The 13,443-nt window shown below is 39.1% G+C and overlaps 1 protein-coding gene and 1 pseudogene across 1 annotated transcript in view; both read right to left on the reverse strand.

The window, feature by feature from the left end:
* HS6ST3 (heparan sulfate 6-O-sulfotransferase 3) overlaps positions 1-13,443 on the reverse strand; it is a 771,133-nt gene that overhangs the window by 268,794 nt on the left and 488,896 nt on the right. The window lies entirely within an intron of this gene.
* Positions 1,978-3,920, reverse strand: LOC117063590 (annotated as a pseudogene).

Consider the following 13,443-nt stretch of genomic DNA (forward strand, 5'->3'; position numbering starts at 1 on the left):
TAGCCCTATACAATTCTTCAAATTGGAGGTGGGTGGCTTAGTCCAGAGCTGATCACCCTGACATCAATCCATGACTCCTAAGAGTAACTGTTGCCCCATCTGTTTTTAACAAGACATTTATTCTCAGCAGGAGGAAGTCATAAAAACAATCCCTTCATCTTCATTTACATTGTCAAGGGAAACATGGCAGGCTGCCCAGCACAGCAGTGAGGGGGCCGCGGCCTGGGCACCCTGTCACCACATTTCCCTTGCACATCCCAGGTCCTCTCGAGCAGCACAGGACAGTGCCAAGCAAACCAACACACCCTCGCCCGTTCCTTTCCAGAAACTTGACGGTGATGTCTAGAACATTACACGTGTTCTTTCTCACATGTGCCTCTGCTCCCTCTCCCCCATTCCTCAGAGGAGAAAATGCAAAAGCTCTTTTGACTTGAATATCTGCCCATTTCGGGAAGCCACACCATCACCACATCAACTTTTTAAAATAATTAAATCAAAACATTGTGTTCACTGGCTTGGCACCCAATCCACTTGAAGAGTTTTCTGAGATGTTGAAAACCAGTGTCAGGGCCTTGGGATCCCTTCTTCCCACTGGCCACTTCTGCACATCATTTAGCAGTGCCTTTGTGACAATGTTTTCAAAGCATCTTCCAAATTCCCTAGTTCTATGAACTTTGCCACCAAACAAGTGAAGAACAAGCCAGGGGAGAAGAAAACTTGCTGACAGAAATATGGAAATCAGCAACAATAAAAAGGGGAAATACGTCACAGGAAAGTTGGAATGGCCTAGATTAAAACAAGCTATTTGGAAATTTGCCCAGGTGGGGTGAAGATTCCAAACCTGTTAGGCAAGCTAAAGATCCGCCTTGTGAAATTACACAGCTATGTTGTAAAGTGCTAAAACGACTAGAATATCAACAGTCTTCCTATTTCTACAGGCAAACTAGAAAAAGGGATTCCCCTGCTTACTGGTCCCTCAGGATGTCTGCCTGAAAAGAAAACCAGCTCAGAGACCCTGCATTCTCTCCTACGGTGTGTCCTCCTAAAGCCTAAATCAACTGCTTGTTTGCCCATCTATGTTTCTAAGAACATAGGTCCAACTACAGGCACTGCTGCCAGTAGGAGAGTGAGGTAGACGAGTGGTAGGCAGGAGGCCTCTCCTTTCATGTCTGCGTGCAGTGGTGACATCACACCTTCCCCTGGGTGTCTTCATTCCGTTCCTCAGCAGGCTACGCCATGGAGGTCTGTTCAGTAATCAGGAGGCTCAGTGCAGGAAATGTGCCAGAACACCCAACTGAGAGTGGGACGAAAATGAAAATATCCATGGTTTACTGAGCAATAAGATCTACAGCGCCATCCAAAAGGCTTCTGATCTTGATGTGGGTCTCTGTCTAGAAGCCTTGAAGAACTCGTAATCCCCACATTCAACCCTAATGTGGCATCCACTAACGTATCATCAGGGTTGTATTCAACTCTTGGTATGCAATAAACTGGAAGTCTAAAAACAGGAATTTGCAACAACCTAAAACTGTTTTGTGTTGGTCTCCATTGCCCAGACTGCCAGGGGAATACACCTACTTGATCTGGGGCAGCTGCAGGGGTGTGTGTGTGTGTGTGTGTTTGTGTGTGTGTTTGTGTGTGTGTGTTCCACCTTCGTGGATCATCAATTCCAGCTTCAGAGTGTGGCCAACACCCATGTGGCAAATACCAGACAAGGCTCTTCTGAAGCCACGCAGTAATTCCCATTAGTCAGGGAGGAGCCCCAGTCCACCAGAACCTCATACAGAGGGAAGGCTGAGATAAGGCTTGGGCCCCTCAAGTTCTGTTTCCTCAGTTAAGGGGAGGCAGACTTGGCAACAGAAGCTGAAAATGGTCCCGTAATAGAAGTAACTGGACCAGGAAGAGGAGGTACCTGGTCCCGTGATGTCACAGCCATTGGTGCCCACGGGGGAGTGGGGCTGGTCATGCAGCCGTGTGTCAGGAGTAATGATTGTAGGGGGTGGGGCATGAAGAGTATGGTTCTGGAAACAGTGCTGTCGAGAAGCAGTTTTGCAGAAGTATTCTGCAAAACCGATTGTCACCTTCTCACTTTAGTACCTGGTGAGTTTGACCATTTTCCTGAATTCGCTGGTAGTTGGATCCTTAAAGCTACCTTTCCTGAGCATGGACTCTATTGTTTGGATCTGACTCCAGTCTTGTTCCTTAGCAACCTCAGGTGAAAATGAGGCTGTACATTTGATGCCTTTTTCATTAATGAATTCAATTTAAATTCCATGGACCCCTATCTCCCAGTCCAGGTAATCATTAGCATCCTCAAAGTTAGTATGGAGGGAGACAGAGCAGAAAAGCTTAGGCAGCTCCTCTCAGATTGGAGGGGAAATCAGCTGTCCTTAAACGCAATGGCTAACATGTATTCCCTGAGTCCTGAATAAAGATTCATGGCTGAGAAGGTCCCAATGCAGCCATGAAGCCACTTGTCACTCCCTGTCTTCCATGTCACAAAGAACAGACAGGGGTCATTGGTGAATCTAGGAAGTTGTGGCTGTGGAAAGCCATAGAGCTGACAGTAGAGTTCAGTAAAGCAATAGCAGCACATCTGTGCAGTCACCTCCAGATTCTTTGTGGAGCTGCCGTGCCATTAGACTGGGGCAGAGGGCTCAGTGCTCCTGACGCTGGATTCATTCATGTGATGGGAGAGCTTCCAGGTCCCAGAGTTAAATCCAACACACTCCCCTATCTGCTGCTGCTGTCTACATGCTGGCAGTTTTGAAGAGGTCCTGACCTAGGGCCAGGGACGGCTGTGGACTCGTTCTCGTGACTGTGTGTTTCACTTCCAGATAATTTGGGCTTCTTGCTCCCACAATAGCCTGCTGTCAACTTGGGATCCAGTGGAGGAACATGATATATTTTCTCTGTCCTGATTGGGTGCTCAAGTTCTAGAATGCTGCAGACCCTGAAATCAGAAAGTTTGTATTGCCAGAGGAACAGCTACAACAGAGGAGGGCAGCTATTTTGTTTCTGAAATGAGACTTCCTCCTTCCAATTCCATTCCTTCTTCCTGTATCTTTTCTCTTGGCCCAGATGCTCTTGCAGGGACAGGACCTCTCGTGCTCTGCCTCTGCTTCCTGCTTCATTGGAGCCATGCATCTGGCTGTGCGCTCCTGAGAAAAGTAGGCCCACAGGTCCAAAAGTTTTGAGAGAGCATAAAAAGGCATATGTACCTCTTTACCTAAAATAAAAGTTAAAAGAAAAAATAAAAGCTACTTTGGTCAGGAATATAAAACACTATTTTCATTAAGAGTAGACAGGGAGATATTGCGCAGGAAATAGAAATAAGAAAAGAACTCTAAGACATTCTAATTTTTAACCTGATCTTAGTGTCTACCAGCAAGGTAGGTCCGGAGAGGTGAGGCAGCTTGCTCAATGTTACACACCTAATCATTAGTAGAAATGGGATTAGAATTGACTTAGTCTAGGTTCTTTTCTCTGCACCATGTCTTTGAGTGAGGGTGAGGATTCATTGTAACACTGAAAATGAATTGTTCATTGAATAGGATAACTATCATATGAAATATAAATGCAAACACCAGACTCTGAAGTCTGATATACATGAATGATTTGGGGATTATTCAGTGTTATACAATGCGCCTATCACTGCTTCTTGCAATTAGAATGGATAAGGTATAGTTCACTGGGACATTTTTCCAATATGCATCTTGGAAGATGAACAGTCACTGTGTTAGAATATTGCCCTTGCGTCTTGAATGCAATGGATCACTGCAGGCAGAGATCCAGGCAGCACCAACAGTTCAGGCTTTAGAGTTAAAAGTTGTTTCAACCATTAGATGAACTAATTCATTAAAGATTTATTGATTCAGAATATTCAGGAGGAATGGAGTATGAAGTGAGGACAAGTCAATTGGCAAAAAAAAAAAAAAGTCTACAATAAAATACTTTTGAAGAAATACAAATCAATTATTTTGAAGTAAAATAAGAAAACGCAACCACTAAAATACTGCCAGATATATATACTGTAGGGCCTATTTTAATAACTGAATAATTTATCTGTAATTAGCAAATTGTTTACATGCAAATGGCACTGGAAAGCATTTGAAAATATTTTAGCACATTAAAAATGTGCTATTGAATCTCATTCATTTCAAACTTGGCATGCCAAACTTTTCTCTACAGAGAGTAGAGAGGTAAAATATAGTCTAGTTCTACTTAAATGATCAGAAAGTCTCATAGCAATAATGCTCTTCCTACTATAAGCAGTGATAATGATAGTAATAATAATTCATTTTCACTACTCATAGAGAGTCCATAAGTATTTTCTAGTTTGTATCCCAACATATCTCTGTGCGGTGAGGACAAATAGAGGCTAAGGGATATACCCAAGATCTATTAATAGCAGAAATTAAATTCTCAAGCCTAGAACCCAGGTTTTCTGATTCTCTGCTTTGCACCCTTCCACTCCTCTGCAAGGCTTGCTAGGATGGAGCACAGTCTTCTGGCTTAGGCTAGATGAGCTCTAATGTCATTTTGCCTTGCCAAGGTCTCTATTTCTATGACTTTATGAGTACTCTGACCTTAAAGTACATGGTGCATGGTACACGTATGTGCAATGGGGACTTAAACTTGCTGGATTTCAGGGACTCTGGATGTCCTTTCAGTGTGTTGTTTTCAGCATTTCATGGATCAGTACATGTGAATCCTTGTTGTTATGAGGTAGGCATAAATATACAAACTATCTTTGACTCTTTTTCCTAAACACTAGGTTTAATTTGTAAAGGAAACTGAGTCAAATATCCCTAAGCCATTCTAATGTCAAGGAAAAATGATAGCTCCTTATCTACAATTAACATGACTAAGACCTAGACTCAAGGGTAATCTTCTCTTCTCAAGCAACAATTACTGCAAGATCAGCTTTGGCAAGGATAGCAGAGACTCCAAAAGAATCTTGGAGATTAATTTGTTACAGAGAAACATATGCATGATAAGGAAAAGTCTTTATGCTGTTAACTTATTAATAAAGAGGAACCTGACACAGATAAACATGCATTTATTGCTCAAGAGTAGAGTCCATTTCACCTTATTTTATACCTGTTTGCTTGCTGATATTAAGTTTATTATTGACCTTATTTATATTGACATAGATGCAATCTTAAATAGGGCTCAGTTTGAAGTTACCTAGCAGCAAAATGTAGCCTTTTATCCTTTCTATACGACGAAAGGCCAACCTGTTCCACTGATTTGCATGCACATGCATGATGGTCTGGCCATAGCAGATTATGATGAACAGACCAACTAATAACTGATCAACAAGCAGAGTTGACCAACATGCCTGGAGAGGAAGAAAGAAGCCTTGAACTATAAATCATGCTGTGAACAGATTAAGTGAACATTCCTTGAATTGTTCCATTGGTCTTTTATCATCTAGATTTTTCAGCTTAATTTCTCACCATGCACATCTCTACCCTAGACCTCCTGAACTACATTCTCACAGATGCTTCACCAATAACTTTCTTAACATTATTACTACTATGAATAATCTTTTCTGGCCCCAAACACTCCCATCCTTCCTTCTCTCTTTCATACACAGAATTTTGCTCATATTTAAAGATCCAGCTTATATGTTACATCCTCAGAGAAGCCTCAAGCAACCACACCCTCCTCTATATTCAATACTACTTTGGTCACACCATTACTATAGTACTTATTATAATGTGTCATAATTACTTGACTAGCTAGCTCACGCATTAGACTATACATTCCTCACGGGCAGAGTCACTGTGTTATTCCTTGTCATATTTCTTCTACTCTTTGGTCACCTATACTTTACTTTTTACCCCTGCCAACATGCTTTCCACATCTTGCCTCCTGTTGGGTATAAAGTAGATGTTCTATAAATGCTTCTAGAATGAACCACAGTGGGAGTGGCCAGTGGTCAGCCAGGAGGCAAGGGGTGCATAGATTTGTGTATGATGAAAACTCTTTTAACATCATGTGTAGACCCAAAGTCTCTCCCTGACCTATAATTTAGGCTGCAAACCAGAGTGCCTGCAGCTTTGTTTATCCTTTTAATGTGCAACACACTTAGATTTCAATGTCACATTAATCTGGGATATTAATTCCACCAGCACTTCTGATGGAAACTATAATTTATATTACTGAAAAACCTTTCTGTGGCTTAATATTCAGAGGTGTGGGAATACAAATGATATTAAACATTAAGTTGGCAAAGAGGTATGAGCAAAGAAACTGTATGGTATAAAAATATAGGCCCCAAATTAAGACTATAACATTTCACAATTAAATCAGGATGAAATGAACAAGTATCATAGGTTGTGCATTAATCAGAAAGGATATAAACCAAACCAGACACATTTATCGCTTAAAAAATCCTCAACTCCCTAATGTGCCTATAATTATTAATTATTTATAAACAACACTGGAAGTGTTGACATTGTATATTCCTATAAAATGAAACATAAAATAATAATGCCTCAGTTTTATACATCCCTTCAAGTTAATGATGCAGTTTTAAAGGATCCTGTGAAGTTTTAGGTGAGCAGGCATTGATGAACACACAGAAATGGTAGCTGTTTGAGGTCTCAGTCTCCTCTTTCCCTTGAATATTCTTTTTAACAACCCCATAGAGAGACAGTACGAAGTGGCCAACACAGCCATGAGATCTAACCCTGAAATGCCCTAAACTTGCTGAGTGACCCTGAGCAGGGTTTACATTTCTCTGCACCCCACATTCCCTATTTAAATAAATGGGCTACACAAATTGGGCTTTATTTCCTTTCAACTTGAGTATTCAACCATTTCTATTTCTAAGGTTTATTTTATTTGTCTTTCCAGATCTTACCACTTACTCAGAGGAAAATGTGGGTGTTACGAAAAAGAAAAAAAAAGATTTTCAATTTTTAACATATTAATAGCTGCAAGTCATTTTTTTTTTTTTTTTTTTTTTTTACATTTTCACCAGTTGTTATCCTCCCAGCCAGCCTCAAGTAATAGAAAGTTTAACCTCATGGGAAAGTATTTTCCCATATAATAGGATATGGAGAGAATGCATGGGCTGAGGGCTGGATCAATGATAGGACTAAGAACCCGGGATCTTTCCATCTCTCTGCTCTGCTATCCTTGGCATCAGTCTCCTTTTCAGACTTACGGCAAGGTGGCTGGCCTAATTCCAAAGATACAATGGAGAATATCAAGACCAGACCCACAGTGTTACATTTCCTGTGAAGGTGTCATTCTACTTGAAGTTAACAGCCAAGAGCTCAGGCCAGTAACTTCTTTCTGTCACATTATCCAGGTAATTTGGCAAGTAGCCATTGAACGTCTTGTAGGAGTCCAGTATGATGCCAGGAACTATTAGTGACACAATGAAAAGAAGAATAAAGTAAAATGCATTCAGTTTTCACTATAAGATCATGATTAGTTCAGAAAATAAAGTATATCTGTTTTACAGCCATAAAGCAACACAGAAACATTCTTTCCATGAAGATAACCAAGTCCTAGCTGAATCTCAGATATGGTTAGATAGTGTTACCTCATTCCCACTTATGCAACAGAAAAAATGCCATGTGTATAAGTTCCACACTTACAGATGATTTTGGAAAATAATTTATTATCACAGGCCACACTTAGCTTATTCTTGAAGTAATTAAAGCTCAGCAATGCAGAATTCACTTAAGATTGCAACCAATTGTTATTTGAGATATCCAGAATAAAATTTTCAGCAGGACAGAGTATACCATCAAAACATGACCATAGCTACTATAGATTAAAATATGTGGCATATGGTATGTATAATCCATTCCCAAACCTGTGTTCTCAGATATGACCTGTTTTCTAAATGATAAATATTTCATTATGTTCATTATGGTCTGAACATGAAATATATGATGAAATTGAAATAATAATATATAGGCACTTGAATGTAAAGATTCAGAGAGCCAAATGATGGTATTTCCTGAATACACTGAAGTATGAATATATCACAGAGTATCTAACCATGTCACTATCTTTCATACTTCTAACAATGCTGTAAGGAATACCCATGTATGTCCCTACTGAGCTTATGGGTAGCAGTTTGTGTTGGAACCTGGTAGTGGAACTCTGAGGTCATAAGACTGCACATTTTTCATTTTCATAAATGCTGCCAAATTACGTTCCAAAATGGCTATACAAATTCCCAGCAGTTGTATATGGGCACTATATGCCCATAATTACATGATATAAGAAATTCTAACTTTCACCAAGCTGTTGGGTGAGAAACGGCATCCCATATTTTCTTATGTGCTTCCCTGATTCTCAATTAGATTAAGCTCTGACAATTTCTTATCTGTTTGTAGGCCATGATAAGCCTTTCTACTTCAGAAAAAAATGCTCATTTGTTCTGATTGTTCATTTTTCTGTTGGGATATTTTCTATTTCATATTGACTCTATAAGTGTTTCATACATGTTAGATATTATGTATGTATTCATGAAACATGTCCCAAATATATTCTTCCAGCTTTATTTTTAGTGACTTTTATCATGTTTTTTATTTTTATGGAGTCATATTTGTTAATAATCTTTCCCCTAATGATTTGTGTTTTTGTGTCTTAAGATGACTCTTCTTTGAAAGAGGATGTGTGGGTAAAAAATTTTCTGATCCTCCAATACCTAGAAATGCCTGTATTTTATCATTACTCATTATATAATAGAGTGATGCATATAGAATTTTTAGTTCAAAGTTACTTCCCCTCATATATTTTCATGTTATTTTTGTGTCCAGTGTTGCTGATGGGAAGTCTGATGCCAATCAAGTTTGCACACCTTCAAAAAAGTGATCTCCTCCCACCTCCACCACCCCCTCTCTGGCAACTCATTATTTTCTATATATGCTTAAAGCTCTGGAATGTTACAGGGATGTGATTATGAGTGGGTTTTTAAAAAATAAATCTGAAAAACAATTTTTGCTCAGTACTTAGTGGGATTTTTAATTTAAGACTTGTGGGTGTGGGGAGGAGGAAGAACTGTAGGTGAAGAAGAAGAAAAAAGAGGAGAAGAAAAAAAGAAGAGAGAAGATGAAAGAAGCCATAAAAGAAAAAAGGGAAAATGGAAAGCGATACTAAACAATGGTATCATTAATAAGACATATCCATCTATCTATACCTCTAATAAACTCTATGTACATTTTTTCAGTCTTTCCAAGTTTTTGCTTATGGAACATAGTTATTTTTGTTTGTAAAATTAAAGAGCCCTTTGATGAGAAATTCCTGTTTTTTTTTTCGGAAACTCTTAATTCCCGAGGAAAAACTGGATATATTTAAGAGTTATTTCCTCTGTTATTAGTCCCTATATTTCCAAATGATATGTTTATAATGTTATTTTTTAATTGATCAGTTTTTGACATGCGTGGGGTTGAGCCTTTAACTCAGTGACAACAGTTTCCTTCCCTCCCCATCTTCTCAATATGGTTTGTCATAAATTTGGCTTAGGTCAATGATAAGTGTTTACATTATTATGACTATTGTTTACACCACAGCTAAGTACTATCCTATAATTATGTAGTTTTTTGGTTCAACTTTTTCTCTTATAAGAGTTAATAGATTACACAGTTGTCACATTGGGACTTCCCGTTGCCCTTTGCCTGTGTTGGGTCTTTTCTTCGGTTTTATATTTTCCTCTTTCAAGAATAACCTTATTTACTGAAGAATATCCTTTAATAGCCTTTTTTAAAGAGTGTTTACTAGAGTCAAATATTTGAGTCCTGAACAAAGTGTCTTATGGTTACTCTTTTGCTTGAAAAAGAGCTTTTCTGGGTCTTTGTTCCCAGAAAAAGAGAAGCTGAAAGAATTATAAATTGAAAGTAATGTTACCTCATTCTGTAAGGTTTTCATTCATAGTCTTTTCAAAGGAGGTGTATTCCTTCAGTTCTAAAAAAATTATCCGTTTATGTGATCATTATCTTTCAGTCTCTCTATTCTCTCTGCAACTCCTATCAACTGAACGCTAGCTTTCTATATTTCTAATATTACTAATTTTGTCCTCCTATTACCCTTTGTCTTTTTGCTGGGAAATTTCTTTAATTTTCTCTCTCATTCCATTGAAACGTTTTTTTCAAGTAGCATATATTTAAATCCAAAGAATTCTTTCTTTTTTCTCGACTGTTCTTTTTTATAGCATCCAGTTCTTACTTCACAGATACAACGCTTTACCTCTATGAGAATACTTATTATATGCATGAATACGCCTGCATGGGGTACCTTTTATTCTGATCCTGATTATGTCTCTGTTTCCTCTGCATTTATATTTTCTGATTTGTTTTCATTATTTCATGGAGGATGCTCTTCTCAGATGTCTGATAATCCTTGTCTGTGAATTCACATTTAAGGCTGAGGCTTAAGAAAGTTTTGGGGTGGCTGGGGGAAGCTTATTCTGTACATTGACAGGGCTTGTTGACTGCTCAGCTTGAAGTGATCAGACTGTAAGCCAGGCTTTTCTTTAGGATACCCACAGATTTTAGAACCTTTAAGTCTCTCTTTTGGAGCCACTGAATTTGTTTCTCTGAGCTCCTGAATAGTAAACACACCTGGTCTCTGGTATACTAAGAGCTGAGGCCCTTTAATTCAGATTTTAAAGGTTCATTTATATCCCCTTTTAGTGTCATCTCTCCCATGCCACCTTCTGCATTTAGTATCCTTTAAACTGGGGCCTCTTGGTTTCAAACTTTTCAGAGAATATACCATTTCCAATCACTGCCATGGAGTGGGAAAATGATACTAACATGGCTGCTATGGGTGAGAAAGGGCACTTGGGATACCTGTCCTGTCCTTTACCCTACCTATTTTGGGATCTAAGGATCTAAATGGTGAACATTTCAAGCAAGTCTGTGGGGCAAACTGGATCACTCCTCGTTAAGTATCCCCTTCTGTTACTTTATATAAGTTTAAATATGTACTTCTCTGCTAAATTAACTACCACTTCTCCACTCAATTTCTTCCAAAGTTTGTTCAAGTGTCTTCTCAGCTATTGCCTCCTCTCCTGTTATCTAGGTTCCTGTGGGTTAACGCCCCATTAATTCCTTTACTCTCATTTGAGAAGGGTTTTAGAAGGGGAGAGAGATAAATGTGTGTGGCCAAGTCACTATGTCAAGCAGAAGTCCTGAGCTCTCCATGTTTGAGATCTTCCTCACTCTCACATACGCAAGTTTATGTACTGTAGCTGCAGCTGTAATGTCACCATGGTCTCTGATCTTGTTCCTCAAGCGTTCCACCTGCCGTAGCACTTCTAATTTCTTCTCTCATCACAGACACAGGTGAAAGAGAATGCTTTTATTCTGCAAACGCACAAGGAAAATAGATACTGTCTCATGGATTTAGTAGGAAATTTGGTTACTATGAGTATTTTAAATTACTTGGGTTTTCTGTTTATTCCAGTATTCCTCTATTTGAGGACTACTCCAGTGGTCAACTGTGTACTTATTTAGGGACATGAGAAATATCTTGTTTAAAACTAGAGATGAGGGAAGAACAAGTGTAGTGAGATCATGTGCCATTTCTGCTAATTTAATTAAGGAGCTCTTTGTTTTAGATTTGCCCAGGTCATTTCGTGGAGAAAGGATCCCACATTAATTCTTGTATGACCTTGTGCTTTTTTTCCTTTGTATTTTCATGTATCTATTGCTATGGTTTTAAGAGTCATTCCTAGTCAAATAGGGAATTTCTTCAGGTTTTGTGACTAAATGATGCTTAAGCAGTGTGCCAATGAGACATTCATTATGCAAGGTGCTAAGGCAAAGCACCCAATGATCTGTGAAGGAAATAGAACTTCATCTTTGGTATTTTAAAAGTACTTTCCAAGACAGATTATAGCAGATCACCACAAAGGGGAAAAAATAGTGTCAAGTAATTTTATAAGACAAAAGAGTTACAAGTATGTGCTATCTCCACTTAAAAACACATAACTGCATGCAGTCTGGGTTTTTCCCAAGCAAAGGGTTCCTCAATAGGTAGAAGAAAAGTTCTACAAAATGCATCAGCCAGAAGTACTGTGCTAAACTGCCTAATTACTCACGCTCTGTGGAAACTTTCAAAATGCAGCTGGCACCACTTGCTGAACTTGTTACTTCATTTTCAATTGCAAGGAACAACAAAGTGGTTTATTTGTCTTATTTAGGGGGACTGAAAAATGAGTAAGGTCATAAAGTAGATATGTATCATTATCATTTATACCTGAAGGGGCTGTGACCAATTATATGATTTCCTGTTATCTGCAAGGCAACAAATAGAAGCGGGAGAAAAGTCTAGAAGGTATTTGCAGACAGGCTGACCGGATCCATACGGCATGAGCCTCAGGCTTGGTGCTAAGACAGTAAGATGAAAGTGGGTAAGAAGGTGTGCATGACAGGTTGATTGGGCTCATTTGTCTTCCAAAAACCTATCAACATAGAGATTGTATCATCAAGAAAGGTGATGAACTTTGACATCAGGCATGCCTTCCACAACGTGGCCATTAGCAAGTCACTTAACCTTATAGAGTAACCTGATTCTGCAGGACAATCCCAGGCTCCCTGTGTCACCCATTACAGCTTTTGCCAGTAAGGCCTGCCCCACTGTGGCCAGCCTTTTCTTTCTCTTTCTTATATACTTGGGATTTTTCCTCACAGTAACTTGAAATGTTGATCTTCCACTGCTGCAAGACTTTTTCAAGCATAAAAGTAAATATCTAAAGATAGAGCAGCTTTCTCTTAACTTTCAGAAATAAAAGATAAATGAGTCTTCATTCTAAAGGAGCAGAGACCAAAAAATAATAAGAACTGTCAAAGAAAAACAAATCCTGCTACTCTGTTACCACCTATGAAACTCGGGGTTTGATTTACTCTGTTACCATTTATGATACCTGGGGTTTGATTTCTTTTTAAGTTTATTTCTCTCCTTTATGATATGATATACTGAAGTGTAATAGGTTCACCATTTAACCAGGAAGAGGGTCTGAGACAATGTGATGGAAATCCAGCCTGGCCTAAGCGACAGCCAACCTATGTCATGGATTCTTTTTATTAAAATATCTACGTAAGATGATTAGAAGGTTTGATTTATTAGAAAAATTAACTTGGGGTCAAAAGAAAATACGGTATAGGTTGAATTGCTAACTGGCTTTCCAGCCTTGGACTTTTTTTTTTCCTATTTCTGCTGACTGGCTCCATTGCTCAGTGTAGGCCTACTTTCAGGGAGCAGCCTTCTCTTTCTTAGCCAGCCCTCAGAAACCTGACAGTTTCCACCTGGATCCCTCATCTCAGCATTTGCTGCTTTCTTTCTCTCCTGTCCTGACCTTCTATGAGCCACAAAGCAAGCACCTCTTCCAGAGATGCTTTCAGAGCTCTAACACCCCTGACTCTTCCATGGAGGGCTCCTAGATCCTGACTTCTGGGTGACAGA

Source organism: Trachypithecus francoisi, unplaced genomic scaffold (genome assembly GCF_009764315.1).
Source record: "Trachypithecus francoisi isolate TF-2019V2 unplaced genomic scaffold, Tfra_2.0 Lachesis_group18, whole genome shotgun sequence".
Lineage (NCBI taxonomy): Eukaryota > Metazoa > Chordata > Mammalia > Primates > Cercopithecidae > Trachypithecus > Trachypithecus francoisi.